The sequence below is a fragment of the Choloepus didactylus genome, chromosome 20, assembly GCF_015220235.1.
Source record: "Choloepus didactylus isolate mChoDid1 chromosome 20, mChoDid1.pri, whole genome shotgun sequence".
NCBI classification, from domain to species: domain Eukaryota; kingdom Metazoa; phylum Chordata; class Mammalia; order Pilosa; family Megalonychidae; genus Choloepus; species Choloepus didactylus.
The window spans coordinates 45,867,319-45,889,722 of record NC_051326.1 but is presented as its reverse complement, the minus strand read 5'-3'; the positions used below and the strand labels follow the sequence as shown (position 1 = coordinate 45,889,722).

Below are 22,404 nucleotides of genomic sequence, written 5' to 3'. Positions count from 1 at the left end.
AGTGAATCTCCCTGGCAATGTGGAATATGACTCCCAGGGAGGAATCCAGACCTGGCATTGTGGGATGGAGAACATCTTCTTGACCAAAAGGGGGATGTGAATGGAAATGAAATAAGCTTCAGTGGCAGAGAGATTCCAAAAGGAGCCGAGAGGTCACTCTGGTGGGCACTCTTATGCACAATTTAGACAACCCTTTTTAGGTTCTAATGAATTGGGGTAGCTGGCGGTAGATACCTGAAACTATCAAACTACAACCCAGAACCCATGAATCTTGAAGACAATTGTATAAAAATGTGGCTTATGAGGGGGGACAGTGGGATTGGGGGGGCCATGGGGATCACACTCCCCTTTGTCTAGTTTGTGGATGGATGAGTGGAAAGATGGGGAAGGAAACAAACAAACAAACAAGCAGACAAGGGCGCCCAGTGTTCTTTTTTACTTTAGTTGCTCTTTCTCACTTTAATTATTATTCTGGTTATTTTTTTATGTGTGGTAACGAGGGTTTTGGGGATTGATTTTGGTGATGAACGTACAGCTATGTAATGGTACTGTGAACAATCGAATGTACAACTTGTTTTGTATGACTGCATGGTATGTGAATATATCTCAATAAAATGAATATTAAAAAAAAAGAAAGGCAACAAAGAAAAATAATAGAGTTAAAGATCAAAAGGACTGAAATGAAAAATTCCGCAGAGGGTTTCAATAGCAGATCAGAACTGGCAGAAGAAACAGCACATTGAAAGAAAAAACAACTAAAATGATTCAGGCTAAGGAGCAGAAAATAAAAAAATGAAAAAAAATGAACAGAGCCTAAAAGACTAGATGGACACCATCATGCGTACCATATATGCATTATGGGTGTTGCAGAAGGGAGAGAGTAAAGGGTCAGAAGGAAAATTCAAAGAACTGATGGCAGAAAATTTCCCAAATTTAACAAGATACCAATGTGCACATTCAACAAGCCCGATGAACCACACCCAGACACATAGTAGTCAAACTATCGAATACCAAGGAAAAGGAGAAAGTTTGAAATCTGCAAGAAAAAGGCAGTATGTTCCACACAAAGGAGTCCAAATAAGATTAAGTGACAATTTCTTATCATAAAACATGGAGACAACAAGTCAGTGGAATGAACTATTTAAACTGCTGCAGGAAAACAACTGCCAACCACAAATTTTACATCAGCAAGACTATCTTTCAATAAGGGAGAAATTAAGACATTCGAGATAAACAAAAACTCAGGGAGTTCATCCTCACTAGACCTGCTGTACAAGCAACATTAAAGAGGGTTCTTTAGACTGAAAGGAAAAGAAACTATTATAGTTTTGGGAATGTAACACCACTTTTTATTTCTTACACGTTCTAAAATGCAAATACATAAAAAGGATAAATTGATGGTTTTGGACACACAATATATAAAGATATAAGTTGGAAAAAGTACAACAGAAAGATGGGGTGTGCAAGAAGGAACAGTATTTGTGTATGCTACTTAAGTTAGGTTGGTATCAAACCAAAAGTGATTGTTACAGAGGGAGCAGGGCAAAAAGGTGGCAGAGGGAGGTGTGGAATTTAGTTAGTCCCCTAGAGTAACTAATAAATAGTCAGGAACAACTAGAAAACAGTCTGGAACAACCGTTCGGGGATAACCGTGACTGTTCACACATCGTACAGCAGCCTGGAATGGGTGGAACGGCTGCGATTGCAGCATAATAGCTGTAAGTAAAAACTGCGGAATAGGAACCCCTCCCCACCAGCACGGCAGGCTAAGGTGCAAAACTTCACTGTGGGAGAAAGAAGCAGTCAGTCCCTGCCAGGAGTGAGGGAATGTAGCTCAGCCAAGCTCCAACTGTGGTTTTAATTACCAAATGTGGACTGCTAAATACAAGGTACAAGAACAGATAAATCCCTAAGAAGTAGGAAAGTATCTGAGGTCACTCCCAGTGGAGAGGACGTGGGGCTGACAGAAAAAATACAGAGGCTTTTGGGAACAGCTGAGCTTAAACTACTGGAAGATGGCTGTGTCCCAAGAAAAGAAGTATGGGGGTATGGGGTTCTATATCTGGCCGACAGGCGAAGCTGGGAGGGTGGGGAGGACAAGCACTGAAAGGGGACTTTCTCTCTCCTTTTTTAATCTCTCAACCTGAGCGGCTCAGTGGAGAAAGTCTTAGACATTTTCAGTTCCCAGTGCTGACCCAGACAGGGGTGGAATTGACAGAGTCAGAGAGACAAAGGAGTAATTCAAGTGTAGAGGATAACTCCATAGGGGGTGTATCTTCCCTAAGGGGGGGGCGGGGCCTAGCTCAAGTAGCTGCCATCCCTTCAGAACTTAGACCCCAGGGCCTGGAGGAAACAAACAGTCAAACCAGAAACACTTAAGCTAGGCTTCAGACACACTCAGTCTCTGGCCAGGACAGGGTTTGCTGAGAATTAAAGGGACAACAACTCTTTACACCAGCGGGAAGCAACAGGCTGACAGGTGCCACCTGCTGGGCAGGTTAGGGAAAGAACATTGCCTAGAGGCCTCACAGGAAAGTTTATCAAACTTCTGGGACTCATCCTCAGGGAAACCTGATACTGAATACAGCCTCCTACTGTGGCCTGAGCCAGTTGTGCTTGAGAAAATCTGATTGCTGTAATCAAGGAAACCAGATGCCTAGACAACAGAAAACTACAAATCACACTAGGAAAAATGAAGATATAGCCCAGTCAAAGGAATAAACTTACACTTCAAGTGAGATACAGGAATTGAAACAACTAATTAAAGATCTTCAAATAAATATGCTAAATCAATTCAATGAGTTGAGGGAGGATATGGCAAAAGATATGAAGAATCTAAAGAAAACATTGGGGGAACATAAGGAAGAACTCGAAAGTTTGAAAAACAATTGGCAGAACTGATGAAAATGAAAGGCACAACACAAGTGATGAAAAACACAATGGAGATATACAACAGCAGATTTCAAGAGGCAGAAGAAAACATTCAGCTACTGGAGAACAAGACACCTGAAATCCTACACACAAAGAACAGAGACAGAAAAAGAATGGAAAAATATGAGCAATGTCTGAGGTAACTGAATAACAACGTGAAGCGCATGAATATACATGTCATGGATGTCCCAGAAGGAGAAGGGAAAAGGGGCAGAAGCAATCATGGAGGAAAATCACTGAAAATTCCCAATCTATTATGAAAGACATAAAATTAGAGATCGAAGAAGCGTAACATACCCCAAACAGAATAGACCTGAAGAGACCTATGCCAAGACAATAATCAGATTATCAAATGTCAAAGATGAAGAGAGAATCCTGAAAGTAGCAAGACAAAAGCAATCCATCACATACACAAAGGAAGCTTAATAAGACTATGTGCAGATTTCTCAATAGAAACCATGGAGGCAAGAAGGCAGTGGTATGATATATTGAAGATACCGAAAGAGAAAAACTACCAACCAAGAATTCTATATCCAGCACAACTCCTTCAAAAATGAGGGATAGTTGAAAATATTCTCAGACAGACACAGAGAGAGTTCTACAGGAAATACTAAAGGGAACACTAAAGACAGATAAGAAAAGACAGGAGAGAGAAGTTTGGAGCACAGTATTGGGTGATGGTAGCACAATAATATAAATACCATGAACAAAGATGACTGCGAGTACAGTTGAAAGAGGAAGGTTATGGACATGGAGGACTCCAGAAGGAAAGATAGAAAATAAAGACTGGGACTGTATAACTTAGTGTAACCTAGAGTAAGTGGTCAACGATTGTGATTAAATGTACAAATATGATTTTACATGAGGAAGAACAAATGAATGTCAACTTTGCAAGGTGTTAAAAATGGGGTGGTGTTGGGGGGAAAATACAATCAATGCAAACTAGAGTTTATATTTAACAGTAATATTGTACTATGCTTCCATTAATTGTAACAAGGGCAATATATCAAAGCTAAATGTCTATAAAAGGGGGATACAAGGGAGCATTATGGGATTCTTGGCATTGGTATTGTTGCCTAACTTTTTATTTTATTTTTAGTTTTTCTTTTGTTCCTTTTAAGTACTCACTTTTTTCTTTCTTTTTCTTTTAACCTTTTTTCTCCCCCTCTTCCTCTTTCTTTGTGGAAGAAATCGAAATGTCCTTTTATAAACAGTGGAGGTGAATACATAAATATGTGAATATACAGGGAACCACTGATTGTTTACTTAGAAAGGAATGTATGGTGTGTGAATAAAACTCTAAAAAATAAACAGAGTGATACAAGTACTGGAGAAAATGTGTCGAAAGGGATGTACCTAATCACTGTTGGTGGGGAAGCAGAATGGTGGAGCCCATCTGGAGGGCAGAGTGATGTTTCCAAAGGAAGCTAAACATGGGGTTGCCATATAGTCATGCAACTCAGTTACTGGGTATTTACTTGGAAGAACTGAAAAGAGGGACATGAATGGACATATGCACAGTGGGGTTTATGGTGTCAGTATTCACGATTTGCAGTCGATGGAGGTGGCCTAAGGGAACATCGACTGATGAACAGAATGGCGAACAGTGCTATATATATACAATGAAGTACTGAGCTGCTACAAGGAGTGAAGTTGTGAGGTGAACTGACATTGAGGACAGTATGTTGAGTGAAATAAACCAGAAACAAAGAGAAAAACATTATAATGCCTCACTAATATGGACTAACTATAATGTGCAAATTCTGAGACCTGAGCCTGAGAGCAAAGGTTATTAAGGGAAGGCTTATTGTAAAGGTTCCTAGATTGTAAGCTCAGCAGTCACATGTATTCCTGAGCTGTAACGGTTATTTCCAAATTCTGAGATGCTGAGCTCTTTGTGTATAATAACCTGGTCAGTCCCTAGAACACTGGGTATTTGTGTGACACCTGAGACTCAGAGCCAGATCCAGCAGCTAATGTCACATTACCTCATACAGCAAATGTTAAGGAGTCTGAAAAAAGAGATCAGACTTCAATGAGAGATATCAATGAAATGGACTTGGTTAGTACTAAGGTAAATCAGACTAAAGGGTAAAGGATGATATCGACAGTGCTTTTAAAACTTCAACTTCTGTGTGAGACCAAAGGAAGAGATGTTTATTAGGTGCAAAATCTATGTTGTTTGTAACACACTATATGATTTAACTTGTATGGTCAGTTTATTCAAAAAACATAACTACAAGGAATACTGAATAGGGAGTGAAATTTAGTTGGTTTGTACAGGTTAATGTGAAGGCCTGATACATCCCAGAGTAATCTGAACAGAAAATAAAGACGTACTTGCAAAGCCCCCTTAAGGGACTAGGGGAAAATGTGGAATATTAAATTTCCACACTGGGGAATTGATGATATATTCACAAGCTTTGGCGACTACCAACTTGGAAGGCCGAGGCCTCAATCCTGGGGCTTGCCCTTATGAAGTTGGTTGCTGCGAAGGAGAGGCTAAGCCTACTTAAAAGGCTGCCTAAGAGTCACCCCCAGAGAACCTCTTCTGTTGCTCAGATGGCCTCTCTCTCTAAGCCAGCTCGGCTGGTAAATTCACTGCACTTCCCCCTATGTGGGACATAACTCCCAGGCATGTAGGTCTCCCTGGTAACATGGGGATGAGCTTGGCCCTGACATCATGGGATTGAGAAAGCCTTCTTGGACCAAAAGGAGGAAGACAAACAAAACAAATAAAGTTTCAGTGGCTGAGAGATTTCAAATAAAGTCGAGAGGTCACTCGGGAGGCTATTCTTATGTGTTACATAGATATCCCTTTTTAGTTTTTAGCGTACTGGAATAGTTGGAGGGAAATACCCAAAACTGTCGAACTGCAACCCAGTAGCCTTTATTCTTGAAGATGGCTGTATAACTATACAGCTCAAACTGTGTGACTGTGTGATGGTGAAAACCTGGTGGCTCCCAGTCCCTTTATACAGCATAAGGACAGATGAAGAGAAAAATGAAGACAAAAAGTAAATGAATAATAGGGAGTAATGGTGGGTATGGGATGTTTTGGGTGTTCTTTTTACTTTAATTTTTATTCTTTTTTGTGTGTGTGGCAATGAAACTATTCAAGAATTGATTGTGGTGATGAATGCACAACTATTTAATGGTATGTGAACAACTGACTGCACACCATGGATGACTGTATGGTATGTAACCATATCTCAAAAAAATTGAATTTTTAAAAAAAGAAGAAATCACAAGGAAAATTAAGAAATATCTTGAGGCAAATTAAAATGAAAATACAACATACTGAACCTTATGAGATACAGCAAAGGCAGTGCTGTGAGGGAAATTTATAACTCTAAATGCTTACATTTAAAAAGATCTCAAGTAAGAGACCTAACCTCCCAACTGAAGGATCTAGAAAAAGAAGAGCAAACTAAACCCAAAGCAAGCAGAAGAAAGGAAATAACAAAGATTTTAGGGGCACTAAATGAAATAGAGAAGAAGAGAAGAGGTAATCATGAAAACCAAAAGCTGGTTCTTTGAAAAGATCCATAAAACTGACAGCTCTTCAGCTAAACTGACAAGGAAAAAAAGAAAGAGGATGCAAATACTAAAATCAGATAGGAAGGGGGTGGGGGGCACTATTAAAAATCCCACAGAAATAAAAGGATTTTAATAGTATATTATGAATAGCTATATACCAACAAATTAGATAACCTAATGAAACGGACAAATCCCTAGAAACACATAAATACCTGTAATGACTCAAGAAGAAACAGAAAATTTCCACAGACCAGTAACAAATAAAGAGATTGAACCAGTCATTATAAACCTCCCAACAAAGAAAAGCCCAGGATCAGATGTCTTTACTGGACAATCTTACTAAACATTGCAAGAAAAATTAACACCAATCCTGCTTAAACTCTTCCAAAAAATTGAAGAGGAGTTCTATGAGGCCGTCATCACCCTAATACCAAAGCCTGAAAAAGATACCACAAGAAAAGACAATTACAGGTCAGTGTCCCTCATGAAATACAGACGCAAAAATCCCTAACAAAATAATAGCACAGCTAATACATTAAAGGGCTTACACACAATGATCAAATGGGATTCATCCCAGGATACAAGGGTGGTTTGACTTAAGAAAATCAATTAATGTACTGTACTGTAATACACCACAGTAACAAAATGAAGGGAAAACCCCATGATCAACTCAATTGCTGCAGAAAAGGCATTTGACAAGATCCAGCACCCTCCTTGATAAAAACACTTAGAAAACTAGGAAAAAAGGAAACTTCCTCAACATGATAAAGGCAATAAATGAAAAACTCTCAACTCACATCATACTCAAGGACAAATATTCTAAGACATCACTGACATGAAATCATTAGAATAAGCAAATCCATAGAGTCAGAAGCTAGAATACAGGTTACTGGGGCCAGAGTGGGAGTAAGGAATAGGGAGATAATGCTTAATTTGGAAGAATTTCTATGGGGTGACGGTAAAGTTTTGGTAATGGATGGTGGTGATGGGAACATAACATTGTGAATGTAATTAACACCACTGAATTATATATTTGAATGTAAACGGGAATTTTAGGTTAAATATATATTACTATGATAAAAATTTTTAAAAAACTATAAGACTTTACAACACGAACAGTGAACCCTACTGTAAATTATGATCTACAGTGGACGCAAATGATTTTTTGGCTGGTACAGATTCAAGTAATTTCTGTCCATAGAGAAAATAACCCCAAAACTTATGGTTTTATTGTCCTGTAGGACATTAAACAGTTTTGTATCTAACTTTGTTACCACCACCACCACCCCCAAACTATGTAAGCATCAACTTCTCATATCCTCTTCTGAAACAGATTTGTCATCCACTGGTTGTCACATTAATGAGTTAATTAAAACTCTGAAAAGAGCGTATAATTTTTTTTAACATTTTGAGAATTGTGTTTGACACAAAAACCAGGAATAAAGGGAGAAGGCTGACAGAAGTCTAAGAATTCTAATTATCTCCTTTTATAGCAAGAAACCAAATGATATTGTCTAAAATCAAAACTTTTTTTTTTAGAACTGTTGTCCAGTCTTTTAGTGTTACATAATTTTTTTCTTAATCTTCTCAGTATCTTTCAAGATCTTTTGATGAGTAAACATTTTTCTGATATACAAATATTCTGCTTTATATCCTCATGTATATTGTTCTGCTTCAGTTTTTTCCTTCTATTAAAGAAATATTAAATAATTTTAAATAAAAATGGCAATTGTAATATGATCTCAACTAGCATGTATATTGTTATCTATTTGTGATATTTTTCTGTATATGCTCCCTATTTTCTGCATAGAAAAATGTCTAGAATTTTGTTTACTAAATGTCCACCCTGCTTATCCTTTGCTCTTTTCTTTGAATAATCATGTATTACTTAAATAAGAATATTAAATAAATTAAATATATATGAATATAAATATAAATATTGTTTACAGACAATATAATCTAAGATTTTCAATTTGACTCAGTAGTTTCTTTAATTCAATGTTTCTGGTATCAAAAGGAGCTCAACAAATTGCAACAAGTGGTTTTTTTAAACCTAAGAGGATGAAATTTTTTAGGGGTAAATGGATGGTCTTACACTTGAATCCATTAAATACAATGTGAAAATGTAAAGTCACAATATGGGGGGGGGGGGGATTACAACACAGTTGAACTATAGAATAAAAGGAAAAAAAAAAAAAAAAACCTATGGAATCCTAAGTGATAGGTCAGTAAGAGCAAACGGTTAACCCTGCAGTGGAGAACCTTTGTAGCCATGGTAAAAGTTAACAGTCAAATTAAAGGATCAGGCAGAACTCCCGGAGGCGCGCCCGAGCTGCTGCCTCTGCCGCCAACATGGCTGAGACAAGCAAGGAGGTGGCAGTGTTGGTGCAGTGGGTGGTGAAGGGTTATCACCAAGGCCTTCAGGAGGAACCCACACATAATTGACAGATGTCACACGGACCCTGCTGCTTCTAAACCCAGACTTTACCACTGCATGGAACGTGAGGAAAGAGCTGGTCCTCTGGCATTTAAACCCAATTAAGGACTTGTATCTGGGAAAACTGGCCTTAACTAAGTTTCCAAAGAGTCCAGAAACATGGATTCACAGGTGATGGATGCTACAACAGCTAATTCAGGAAACCTCCTTGACTTCCTTTGTCACCAAAGGAAACCTGGGAACAATTTCTGCAGAAAGGACACAGTGACTAATCCAAGAAGAGACGGAGGTCTATGGCGAAGCTGAGGGGAGATACCCAAGTAACTACAATGCCTGGTCCCATCTCATCTGGGTTTTACAGCACCTGGCCATGCTAGATGTCAAGATTCTTCTTGATGAACTCTTCGACCAAGCATTGGGAATCCACACATGTTTCAGACCACAGTGGATTTCACTACTGCCACTCTTTGTTAAAGTCTGATTAGCCAAAATATGAGAGACAATTCTGCATTAGAGCAAAACCCTTTTGAGAAGTGAGCCAATCCTAGTTCTTCCAAAAGATCAAGAAGCAACAGCTTCATTAGAGGAACCAAGGATAAATCTTCCCGATCTTGTAGAAGAAGAAGTTGAATTTAGCACTGATTTCATTGATACCTAACCAGGACATGAAACGCTATGGTGTCAGAGGTGTCACGTCTTCTACCTTCAGCATCATTTAAATGGTAGGCTTCCTCACAGCATGACCCAACTGTTGCCTACAGACAGCCCCGGGGGGACTTTGAGTGACTTGCACCTCATCCCGGCAGGCCCCCACATGTCTCAGGCAATGGAAGTGGATGGAATGAATGACTCTAGCAAGCAAGGCTATTCCCAGGAAACCAAACGACTGAAGCAGACCCCAGCTCCATACTCCCTAGGCCTAGAAATGGAGAACAGGTTCATTGATCAAGTATTGTCTACCTGCCGGAACGCAGAGCAAGCCTGGTTTGCCAATGCATGCAGGAAATGGTTGGTTACTTTGAGCCAATGAAAGAGGAAGATGAGTCCCGCAAGGTTCCCCATTTAGTGCTATATTACTTTCCTTTCTTCTTTACATGGTTGCATGAACTGTTCGCTATTACTGACTAACCATATGTTCATCTTTCAGTTAAAAATCTGTAGTAAATCTTTCATTTTATTTGTTAAGAACTGGCATTCCTTTGGGGATAAAATAATTGTATGGTTCCTTCCTGCTGAACAGTGAGTCTTAATTTTTTTCTTTTTAACTTCTCATCCTTTATATTTCTTCGTGTGGGGATTATTTGGTTCTCTTAATTGGTGCAAAGATCCCTCAACTCAGTGCAATTGCATAGGCTAATTGCGTTTTTTTTTAATTAAAAATTTATATCACAGTTCAGCTTAAGAACACAAATGTAAATGACTTGACCTAATTGTCCTTTTGAGAAACAAATGGCTAGATGGATGGATATGTGAAAATGCAAACCAGTTCTCTTTCTCTAGCATGTTCTACTCAAGTTATAGACTAACATTACCAAAGTCAGAAGTATTGGGATTTTTATGAAAATCATACTTCAAATATAATCCATTTTTTAAATATTTATTTTAAAAAGAAAATAATTTTAAGAGTTTGTGTGATTGCAGTACTGGAAAATTATTTTTATTACTAGTTCTGATAAATTGTTTTTTTTACCTCAAATTTGGTATACACCCAAAACACTCAAGTCAGCCCTTTTAAAACCAATGTTTTTTTTTCCTAAAAACGTGGAATACCATTTTGGTTATTAAACTTTACTTTTTTCTTCCAAATGTATCCATATAATCTTTCGTTTAAAAAATGACATTATTGAGGATACACAAGATTAAACCACAAAATTTTTGTGAGGTGACTATTAAAACTTTACCAGCAATAGTTTCAGTGGCTGAGAGATTTCAAATGGAGTCGAGAGGTCACTCTGGTGGACATTCTTATGCACTATACAGATAACACCTCTTAGGTTTTAATGTATTGGAACAGCTAGAAGTAAATACCTAAACTACCAAACTCCAACCCAGTAGTCTGGACTCCTGAAGACAATCATATAATAATGTAGATTACAAGGGGTGACAGTGTGATTGTGAAAACCTTGTAGATCACACCCCCTTTATCCAGTGTATGGATGGATGAGTAGAAAAATGGGGATAAAAACTAAATGACAAATAGGGTGGGATGGGGGGGATGGGTTTGGGTGCTCTTTTTTTACTTTTATCTTTTCACTCTTATTCTAGATTCTTTGTGATGTAAGGAAAATGTTCAGAAATAGACTGTGGTGATGAATGCATAACTACATGATCGTACCGTGAACAGCTGATTGTATACAATGGATGATGGTATGGTATGTGAATATATTTCAATAAAACTGAATTTAAAAAAAAAAAAAAAAAAAAAGAACTTCACTGGCAAAAGCCAGGGGAAAGAAAAACTTAAATTAATTCTTTAATCTTTATTTTAAAAAATAAAAACAAGAACTTTGATAGAACTTATCAGGGATGAGGTACCAAAGTATCCACTGTATAGCTGTATCTTATCTTCTCAAAAACAAGGACTGGGTTTTTTCAGGTTGATGAGGTTGGGGTGGAGACAGGGCCAGGTAATTTCTACTTTCTTAATATATTTACCTTTTTGTGAATGGTGTGTGTTTCTTCTTTCCCACATATATTTTTATTTTCCCAACCCATTCCATATTTTTTGTCACTTTCACCTTTGTATACTTTTCCTTATCTGTCCTATTTAAGGGATGCATACTGAATATATTCTCCTTCTGTTCTATTCTTTTAAAAAGAAAAACAAAACCATAGGAAATATGAACAAGAGCTGATCCTCTAAAAGTTCCTCTAATGGTAAAAAAAATTAATTAATTAAAAGATCATTAGTGTGTCCTCTTTTAATGAAACATTACATTATATACAGAAATTAAAAATGCCAAAATATTTATTTAGGATGATATATTTTTATTCTGTAATGCTCCCTTCCATACAAGGGTGTTCCTCGGATAATCTCTCTGGGGTCTTGTCTCTGCTATTCCAGCCCCTCACATCCCACCCCTGTGGTACAGTCAGCTCCTGGGCCCAAACACCACAAAGGGGAATTAGGAAAAAGGGAGAAAGATGTGACTGTTTATGCTTCAGGACTAGAGGCAAAAGAAGTTCTTGAGTGACAGTCTGTCACTAAAATAGGAATGCCAGCCCCAATTAGTAAATTAAAATAATAATAATAATAATATATAAGACCAGGAATGTCCCATCTGTGCAGAGACCCATTAGGAACCTGTAAATTAGTGATCAGCTGGTCAAGGCCTCACACTTGGCCACTGCTCTGACATGTCCATCTATCACAACTAAGATACACAGTCTTGCTACATGTTATGTTGGTTATGCCATACCTGGAATTACTGAAAAATACAATTTAAAATGAGTATTTAAAATTGAAAGTTACTGAGAGGGAAATGACTAAGCAGGTGAGGCAATTCAAAACTATGTCACACATGACGAGAGCTGAAGGTTATTTACCTGAAAGAAAAGAGGTATCTTCACATATTGAAGGACTGTCACATAGAAGACAGACTTTTTATTACGATCCCACAAGGATGAAATAGACAAACAGTTAGAAAGAAGAGGAAGACAGATTTCAGTTCAATATCCAAAAACTGTCTTGACACTCAAAACTGTTCAAAGATGGAATGAACTGGTATGGTTAGATATGTTTAACAGAACTACCGATTGCTGGCGACGTTTACAAAAAGGATCAACTAAATGGCCTTTAGTATCCCTTTCAAGGACTCCAAGGCTCAGTTCAAAAACCGCTCCCAGATGGGACTCCTGTTTCCTATACATTGCCATAGCTCTTGCTCTGGATTTCATGTTCATCTGCCAATTTAACTAGACTGGAAGATACTAAATAGAAGAGACCCTTTTAAGTATATGGTTATATCTGGTTTCATTTCAAAAATGAAGGAAAAAAGACAATGCACTTTAAATCCATGTACCCTCTGCAATAAGACAGCTTACTGTAGAACACAAAATGAGCATTTAATGTCTTTTAAATAAAACTGAAATACATTAGTTACCATCTTGGATCAAATATTACTTTTCAATGCCAAAGACAATATTTTTATTTCTATTTCCTCTCAGCTTCTGTATCTATTCATATCAATGTCCTCAATATTAAGGCAATTTTCATTCATAATTTTTCAGTATTTTGCACAAGTAAACTTTTCAAAAGTTCCAGGGGACTCTGAGAACATAGTTTCACAGACAGTTCTTCAATAAAGGAATCTTTCTCCCATGAAGCTGACTGCTTCTTTCACCAATAAAATCAAACAGTTAATTGGCTCATTCTGTAGGATATTAAATCCTTTAAAGCTTAAGGATTTGTCAAAAATCTTTAAATTTGTACATTTTTATTTTACTAGAGTTAGATGGCAAGAAAAAATGGATTCCAGGACCCACAGCCTGATAGTTTTTCTGAGAGTCATTTTCTGTTTCTGACTCACAGAGAGTAACAGTAGGCAAATAATTGACCTCATACAATCTTTTTTGGCAATGTTATCTATCAATCACCTGTTCTCCAGGTGCTTTCACTGGGCACTGCATATGTACACAACTGCTTAAAAAAAAAGAGTATGAAAATGACATGCTTCATGGAATTACAGAATGATTTATCTTAGTCTTTCTGGAGAGCCATCAATTCTGAGACTGTAAGCCATGTAAATCCTCTAAACCCCTACTGAGTATCCATGTAGATCTTTTATATTGAAGACAATTGTGATTAGTTAGACTCCTTGAGCTTTCTGTAACTGAGATGTTGAGAGGAGTCAAGGGCAATGTGGCTTGTGTTGGAACATAAAACAAAGATACATTCTAGTTAGGAATAAGTAGATATGCCTATATCCTTAGTCCCAACCCTCGGTGAAATTTGGATATACTCATTCATTCAATAAATATTAATAAATGTATTCGACAAGAATTTACTTAAAGCTAAGAAAGTACTGCTACAACTACTCCCTTCCCTATAGGCTAGAAACTAACCACCAATCATTCAATTTGAAGTTTAGGCCACCATTCTAAAGGGTAAATCTCGGAGGTAGCGTAATACATTAAGTAAATAAAAACACCACCAAAAGAAGCATTTTAAAATATTATTTTCCAAAAATCTAAAATACAAACTATACGCCCTCTTCCACATAGTAAATACATGAGGTCTAACCTTGCCCATTAATATCCCTACTATTTTTATAGAAACATATTATTAATACAGCATATATATCTTTGCTTCCCCCCACCCCACCCCCAACCTCTTGCCCTCTAATTCCCCCTTTTCCATTTCATTCTTACTTGTAAATGAGTTACAAAAATTGACATATTTTGGGTAGGTACAAAAATGCACATGAGAGGAACAGCTCTTTCCACATTCTGAGTTTCACCCATCACCACTATGTGGAAGAGATTCCAATTCCATCTCAGGCCGTCACTGACCACCAACCTCAGACCCATGTCTCCAGGTGCCTGTTCGTCACTTCCATTTACATGCCCAGTTATTACCCTCACTGCTTTCACACATCCCACCAGTTTCCCTTAACCTCCCCCATCTCTGCCAAAGGAAAAGCTGCCCCATACCGAGTCACCAAATCACTAAGTGACTCCACCCCCTGGACACATTTGTGCTCAACTTGCAAATCCACTCATCCAGCTGTGTGAACTCCCACCCATCACAAGCCATGACTCCTATACACCAATATCCCTGTAATACCTACCCCAAAGCTGCAATTCTTAGTAAGAGGACTGGAAATACCTGCCAGATGACTTAAGAGCTGAGGCTTCCATCCCCACCAACCAGCAGGTTTCCCAATTCATTTCTGTAAACATAGAACCTCTCAGACACCCCCAGAAGAAATGGAAAAAGAAAAAAATGAGAAAAGCTCTCTCTTTGCAGACAGTTACATAACTAGAAGAGGTTGGAGGAGCATAAAACTATATTAATAAATGATGATGCATACATAGACAAAAGCAGTAAAGAACGCTGAGAGATAAAACACTCAAACAATATGAGGCAAACAAGAATCACTTGGAGACTGAAGAAGGCAGCAATATTCAGCAATATTTATTGGATACCTACCATAAGCCAGGTATTGTCCTGCTAGAGCTTGTAGTGATCACAGCTGAACTTAACAATACAGAAAGGCTACATCAAAACCAAACACCTCATTAACTAGAGATGTTCACATTTCTGTAGTCAAAAAAAAACTAGGCTTTACTTGAATTCTCCTAAGTTTATATCTGAGACCTGGCCCCAAGAGAGAAAATGATGGAATTTCACAAGCAGACATGAACATTGCTAGCAAACAATTCCCAGCAGGGCTCACAGCCTGCAAGCACTGCTCTTTAAGTCAGTGATGTTATGTTCCACTAAAGGAGGTTCCAGTGAACCTGTTTGCTAATAAGAACATGAAAATTCTCCTGAGTTGCATTAAAATCTTAGAATGAGTTAAATGGAAGCACTGTGGATAGTGTGGAGGATAAAGACAGTTTTTGTCTTCAGAGGGCAGAGTATGTATAGAGCATGCTCTTTAAGAAAGGCACTGACAAAACTAGATAGCTCCTGGAGAGCAGTGAGAATGACCAGTAGTAAAGAAATTCTTTCAGGTAAAACGTGACAGACAAAATAATGAAGACAACTATGATACACTATAAAACATGAGAGGTATCAAAGAAGGTGGGCTAAATAAAACAAGGAAACAACTTTTAGCACAGACCTACACAGAAACTTTCCCTTTTCACAATACCTCAGCTGCAAAGAGTACTTCATGCTCTATGTAGAAAATCTGTGAAATACCAGAAACAAAATTAAAATTATCCATGACTCACCAAAATTATTTCTGTTGGAGAGACCAAGCAGAAGTTTCTAATCACAAAACATGTTCAAACAGAGGCTAGGGTCATCCACATGGCAATGTGAACAGCTACTGAAAACTCCTCTCCAAGGTTCAATGAAAAAAGGACAATTCTGAAATTGTTTGCAACTGGAGGAGAATACAGACATGAGAAGAACCCTGCAGATGCCGAACTGAAAAAAGAGAAGAAATATCAGGTAGGAATCTTCTGCCCTGGATCAGCCCTCCCCTCCCACTCACTCAGTCTCCGTGTGGGAAAGGCACAGGATCAGCAGGCGGGACCCCTCCCACCAGGGACACAAATTTTAAAATCTCTCACAGCAGTGAGACATACCCCCACTGTTTGAAGACCCAGGAATAGGGGAGGACTTTTCAAGGCCCAAGTCAGTGAGAGACAAAGAGACTGAGAAAACAAGGACGGAGGCTGCATTTCCAGTCCTGGGGGTCTGAAAACCCTTCCCCCACCCTTGAGGGAAGCAGCAGCCAACAGCCTTTTCCTTGCCTTGGGGATGGCTGGAGTACTGGGTGAGCTGAGGGAATACACAGCCATAGGTGGATCACGCCCCACACTGAACCAGATTTTGGCCAGCAAAGTGAGGGCACAGGAATCCTGCAGCTTTAGCTCACCTATGTAGATGCAGCCTATGCTCAGAGGCAAAGCAGCCTCCGAGGACAATTAAGTTGCTCAACAGTGCCATTTGCTCAACAGTTCAGAAAGTGCAAACTAATGATGTTCCAGACCCTTTACAAGGACCACAGGAGCTGGTCTACATGCCTTCATAGAAATGCAGCCCTATTTTGACTGAGAGATAAAGAAAACCCAACTATTAAATCAGGGCTCTAAAACAAACCCAGGACCTGCCAGCCAGCAGAGAACAGAGCACCACTGAAAGCCAGCAGATCTGTATTACCACACACAGTGAGCTGGCTGGAATGCCCAATGCCTACCTCCCATCCCTGTGGCAGGCTACAGTAGATGCCGAATTATGGGGGAAAACTAGGGGGGCAGAGTCAATCTGACAACTGGCCAAAGGGAGAAACAAAGAAATAAAGAGATCAAAGAAAAATAGCAAGAAAAACCAAGGCAAAAGGGAGAAAAAACCTCCAGAATAAACTAATCAAGAAAATCAAAGGCTTACAAAGCAAAAAATCATGAGACCCACCAGGAAAATAAAGACATGGCCCAGTCAAAGGAAAAAACTAACACCTCAACTGAGATTCAAGAGTTGAAACAACTAATTAAAGATTTTCAAACAAATCTTCTAAATCAAATCAACGAGTTGAAGAAAAACGTGAGAAAAGAGATGAAGGATATAAAGACGACACTGGGTGACCATAAAGAAGAATTCGTAGGCTTGAAAAAAAATGGCAGAACTTATGGGAATGAAAGGCACAACAGAAGACATGAAAAACACAATGGAGACATACAACACTAGACTTGGAGAGGCAGAAGAAAGCATTATTGAACAAGAAAACAGTACATCTGAAATCCTACACACAAAAACAGACAGGGAAAACAATGGAAAAATATGAACAGGGGCTCAGGGAACTGAATGACAACATGAAGTGCATGATTCTACATATTATACGTGTCCCAGAAGGAGAAGGGAAAAGTGGCAGAAAAAATAATAGAGGAAATAATCAATGAAAATTTCCCAACTCTTATGAAAGACATAAAATTACAGGTCCAAGAAGCATAGTGTACTGAACAGAATTGATCCAAATAGACCTACACCAAGACACTTACTATCAGATTGTCAAATGTCAACGACAAACAGAATTCTGAAAGGAGCAAGAGAAAAGCAATCCATCACATACAAGGCAAGCTCAATAAGACCAAGAGGGGATTTCTCAGTAAAAAACATGCGGGCAAGAAGGCAGTGGTATGATATATTCACGACAATGAAACAGAAACACTGCCAACCAAGAATTCCATACCCGGCAAAACTGCCCTTCAAAAATGAGGGAGAGCTTAAAATATGCCCAGACAAAAAGACACAGAGAGTTCATGAACAGGAGACCTCCTGTACAAGAAAGGCTAAAGGGAGTGCTACAGGAGATGGCAAAGACAGGAGAGAGCATTTTGGAGAAGAAAATAGAAAGGAAGATACCAGGAGATAGAAAGAGGTTCAAGATTAGGCATTTGATGCTGAAGGAGTACAGAATGTTCAATAGGATTGATTGTAGAGAACCAGAAATGGACAGCACAATACTGGGTGATGGTAGCACAATACTGTAAGTACACTGAACAAAGATGATGACTGTGTGTACAGTTGAAAGAGGAAGTTAGGGGCATGTAGGACACCAGAAGGAAAGATAGAAGATAAAGACTGGGACTGTATAATTTGGTGAAATTTAGAGTGGTCAATGACTGTGATTGAATGTACAAATATAAGAATGTTTTTACATGAGGGAGAACAAATGAATGTCAACTTTGCAGGGTGTTGGAAATGGGATAGTATTGGGGGGAAAATGTAATCAATGCAAACTAGAGTCTATAGTTACCAGTAACACATAATATGCTTCCATTAATTGTAACAAAGGCAATATATCAAAGCTAAATATCTTTAAGAAAGGGATATAAAGGAGGGGTATGGGATTCTTGGCATTGGTATTATCTGACCTTTTTATTGTATTTTATTTTATTTTAATTTTATTTCTTCTTGGGGTTTTTTGTCATTTTTTTTTTCTCTTTTTCTTTTTTGCCTCTTCTTTATTTGTGGAAGAAATCAAAATGTTCTCATATATATATATAGTGCTGGTGAATGCATAACTGTGATTGTACAGGGAACCACTGATTGTTTACTTAGAACGGAATATATGGTGTGTGAATAAAACTGTCTAAAAAATAAACAGAGGGATATAAACACTGGAGAAAATGTGGAGAGAGGAATGCACCTAATCACCGTTTGTGGGGAAGTAGAATGTTGCAGCCCATCTGGAAGGCAGTGTGGTGGTTCCACGGGAAGCTAAGCATGGGGTTGCCATATAGAACTGCAACACGGTCACTGGGTATACGATTGGAAGAACTGAAAAGAGGTACACGAATGGACATTTGAACAGTGGGGTTTATGGTGTCAGTATTCATAATTTGCAGTGCATGGGGGTGGCCTAAGGGTACCAATGATGAACAGAATGGCAAACTGTGGTGTATACATACAATGGAATATTGAGCTGCTACCAGAAGGAATGAATTTGTGAGGAATGCAACTAGGTGAATGGACACTGAGAGTATGTCAAGTGAAATAAATCAGAAATGAAAAGACGAACATTATAATGCCTTACTAATATGGACTAACTATAATGTGCAAACTCGGAGAACTGAATCTGAGAGCACAGTTTATTAGGGGAAGGCTTGTTGTACAGGTTCCTAGACTGTAAGCTCTTACAGCGGTTACATTTATTCCTGAGTTTTAATGGCTATTTCTGAATTGAGATGTTGAGCTTTCTGTGTATAACCTGGTTTGCCACAAGAACTTTGGGCATCTGGGTGACACCTGAGACTCAGAGAGCCAGAGTCGGCAGCTATGAATGTCAGCATTACCCCACAGATCAAATGTTAAAGAGTCTGAAAAAGAGATCAGCCTTCAATTCAGGATATGAATGAAGTGGAATTGGTTAGGATGAAGGTAAATCAGACTAAAAGGCAAAGGACAATATTGATGGTGTTTTAAAACTTCAACTTCTGTGTGACACCAAAGGAAGAGATGTTTGTTTGGTGCAAAATCTGTATTTTTTGTAGCACACAATATAATTTAACTTGTAGGGTCAGTTTATTCAAACACCACAATTACATGGAACTTTGAATAGGGAATGAAATCTGGTTGGTTTGTACAGGTTAGTGTGAAGTCCTGATACATCCCAGAGTAATCTGAGCAGAGAATAAAGATGTATTTGCAAAGCCCCCTTGAGGGACTGGGAGAAAATGTGGCAATAGTAAACTTCCCCACCTAGGGAATTACAGATATTCTCACAAGCATCCCTGCCAACTCTAGGAGCCTAAGATTCATATCTATAGCACAGCACACAAAGGATATGATATCTTTGAAAAAAAATTTTTTAAAACAATTGAAACTATCAAATTGGATTAGGAAACAGACCTTTATCTAACCAAATGAAACCATCTATGGTGCAATCCTTCAATCAACCAATCTGTAAACTTAAAATTCTGAATAAAACATCCCAGAGTTACTTAAAACCAAGATAGAATGGCATATGCATTTTCTCCTACTTTTCCTCAAACAGGAAACTCTAGCTTCAAGTGCTTTAGACAGATGAAAGAGACAGACATTTCTCATCTCAAATTTTTCCTGCTTCATAATGTAATACCAAATTATTGGAAGGGCCTGCTTATATTGTGTGGATTCTGTGAGAAAGCAGTAACAACCTGTCACTCAAGCTGCCCAGCCGAACTCTTGGTCCAAACAGATGACAAGAAAAATTAACATTAAAACTGAATGATTACATACACACACATAAAATCATCGGCATCAGTAAGACATTCTTATGCATCTACGAAGGCAATATGTTTGGAGAGTCTAGCATTCTCCCTTTAATGTCATTTTATGTACTACCAGTGATTATTCCCCCAAGATATAGTTGTTATATCTCTTTTCATTCATTGGCCAGTCTATTATAAAATACCAGAATTTGTTCTCTCATTGGGACTATGGTCATTGATGTATCTTGCTTCTTCACAAAAATATGTATGAATTGAACGAGATAGTATGATTAGATCATTGTAAGCATGATTATGCCTTCTTGCATACTATTTAGACTTAAGCAAGCAAAGATTTAATAAAAAAGATTACTTTTACTTTCATCTTAGAGTAGAAGGTTCATTAATGACAAGAATGAAGTTTGCATTTAGTTAATTACTTGAATGAGTCATCCGTATCTACTGTCAGAAGCAGACAACTGAAGCTGTTAAGCCATGACAATAAACTAGCTTTCTGTATATATGTGAATCAGCTTAGAAGGGCAAAAGAAAGAACTGCAAAGTACTGAATGAAATGAAATATAGATAATGCACAGATTATGCTATGGCAGGAGCTCATTCTCATATACAGGACAACATCTACATGATAAAATATTTAATGTTACTATTTGTCTGCATTTCCTCACTCTTGCCTTTATCTAAAACTGAAAGGTAATTGTCTGTTGTTTCTGCTCTTACCAAATATGTTTTTCTGAACTCCAGTCATTACATTGGCAATTGTTTTCTTAACAGTATTTGTGAAATTTAAAGTCTTTTAAAAGTTTAACTCAATTAAGTAAGAAAATATAGTTATTATAGATATTTGAAATCCAAATATTTTACACAGATTTCAGTTTCATGTCTTTGCTCTGTGTAAGATCTGAATGGTTTAATGGGAACTTAAATTCACAAGTAATGTTAAAATTGAGTGCACTTTGGAAATTATGTGCTTCACAGATGCCCAGACTAACTAGTTTTTATAATGAAGCCATTTTTAAAAACAGTGTCGAAAAATGTTCTAAAATTAAAAATAAATAAATTAGCCTTAATATAGAGAATTCATATGAATTATAAAGTAGATATTAACATACTTTCTTACTTTTGTATAAAGCAGTGTTGTAAAAACTAACAAAAAGAGATTTAGACCTTTCAAAAATCTATTTGCTGGACTAATTGTCTAATTTGCTTCTTTGCAATGTTCCTTAAAAGGACAGAAAGTAATAGAGCCTACTTTACGAGTCACTGTTTTTCAAGGTTTTTAAGCAATTGTACTCTCAATTAGAACACAGCAAACACATCCCTGATTCCATTTTCTTCTCCCTCTAAGAAAGATAAAATATTCAACAAGTTTCCCCATGAGCAACTTTAAGAACTTCATTGTAAGCATACTTTTCTTATCCTGGAATTCAGAAACATCCTAAATATCTATTCAAATCTGCCTTAGGATAGCAAGGTCCTCTACCAAACTACTGGAAACTCAACTTTAGCCCACAGGGAAGGAAAGGAAGCTGAGAGCAGGAAGAATTAAAATAAGTGATATCATGAGAACTAAGCACTGGCATCTCAAAGACAAACTGAAATTTATCTGACCCCAAGGAAAGTAGTGAACTTAGTCCTGATCTGTGTCACTGACAACATCCAATGGCATCCGGTCTAGGAAGTGGATGTTAAGGCATGTTTACAGGTGTCATTAGACATGATGAAAGCAGAAACACATTTCAGCGCAGGATCACAACCAGTAAATGGGGTACAAGACTCTTCAAGAGTTATGGGTGAGTGCCTCTAAGACTGAACCTCCACTCTCTTTTGTTTTTGAGCTCTCTGATCTCACTAGCTTTTAACCCAGAAGTTGGCAGGACAATCTTAATTGAAGGCTCAAATACTTAGCCTAAGTCCCTTGTGTTGTGGTGCAATATGCAGTTTCATATTTTCTACTGCTGGTTTCTTTGTCCTTTGCAAAAGGTAAAAAGTGCTTAATCCAGGTTAGTGGGTCAATCTGATTGATAAGGCTCAAATTCTTAGCCTGAGTTCCTAGCCTTCGGTTCAGTCTGTTCTTTCATTTTTGCTACTGCTAGTTTCTGTGCACAATTTAA

The 22,404-nt window shown here is 37.9% G+C and overlaps 1 protein-coding gene and 1 pseudogene across 2 annotated transcripts in view; one reads left to right on the top strand and one right to left on the bottom strand.

Annotated features, from left to right (window-relative positions):
* The window catches only part of LOC119516811 (testis development related protein), a 58,445-nt gene that overhangs the window by 12,114 nt on the left and 23,927 nt on the right, over nt 1-22,404 (bottom strand). The gene's annotated exons all lie outside the window — the stretch shown is intronic.
* Nucleotides 8,824-9,938, top strand: LOC119516810 (annotated as a pseudogene).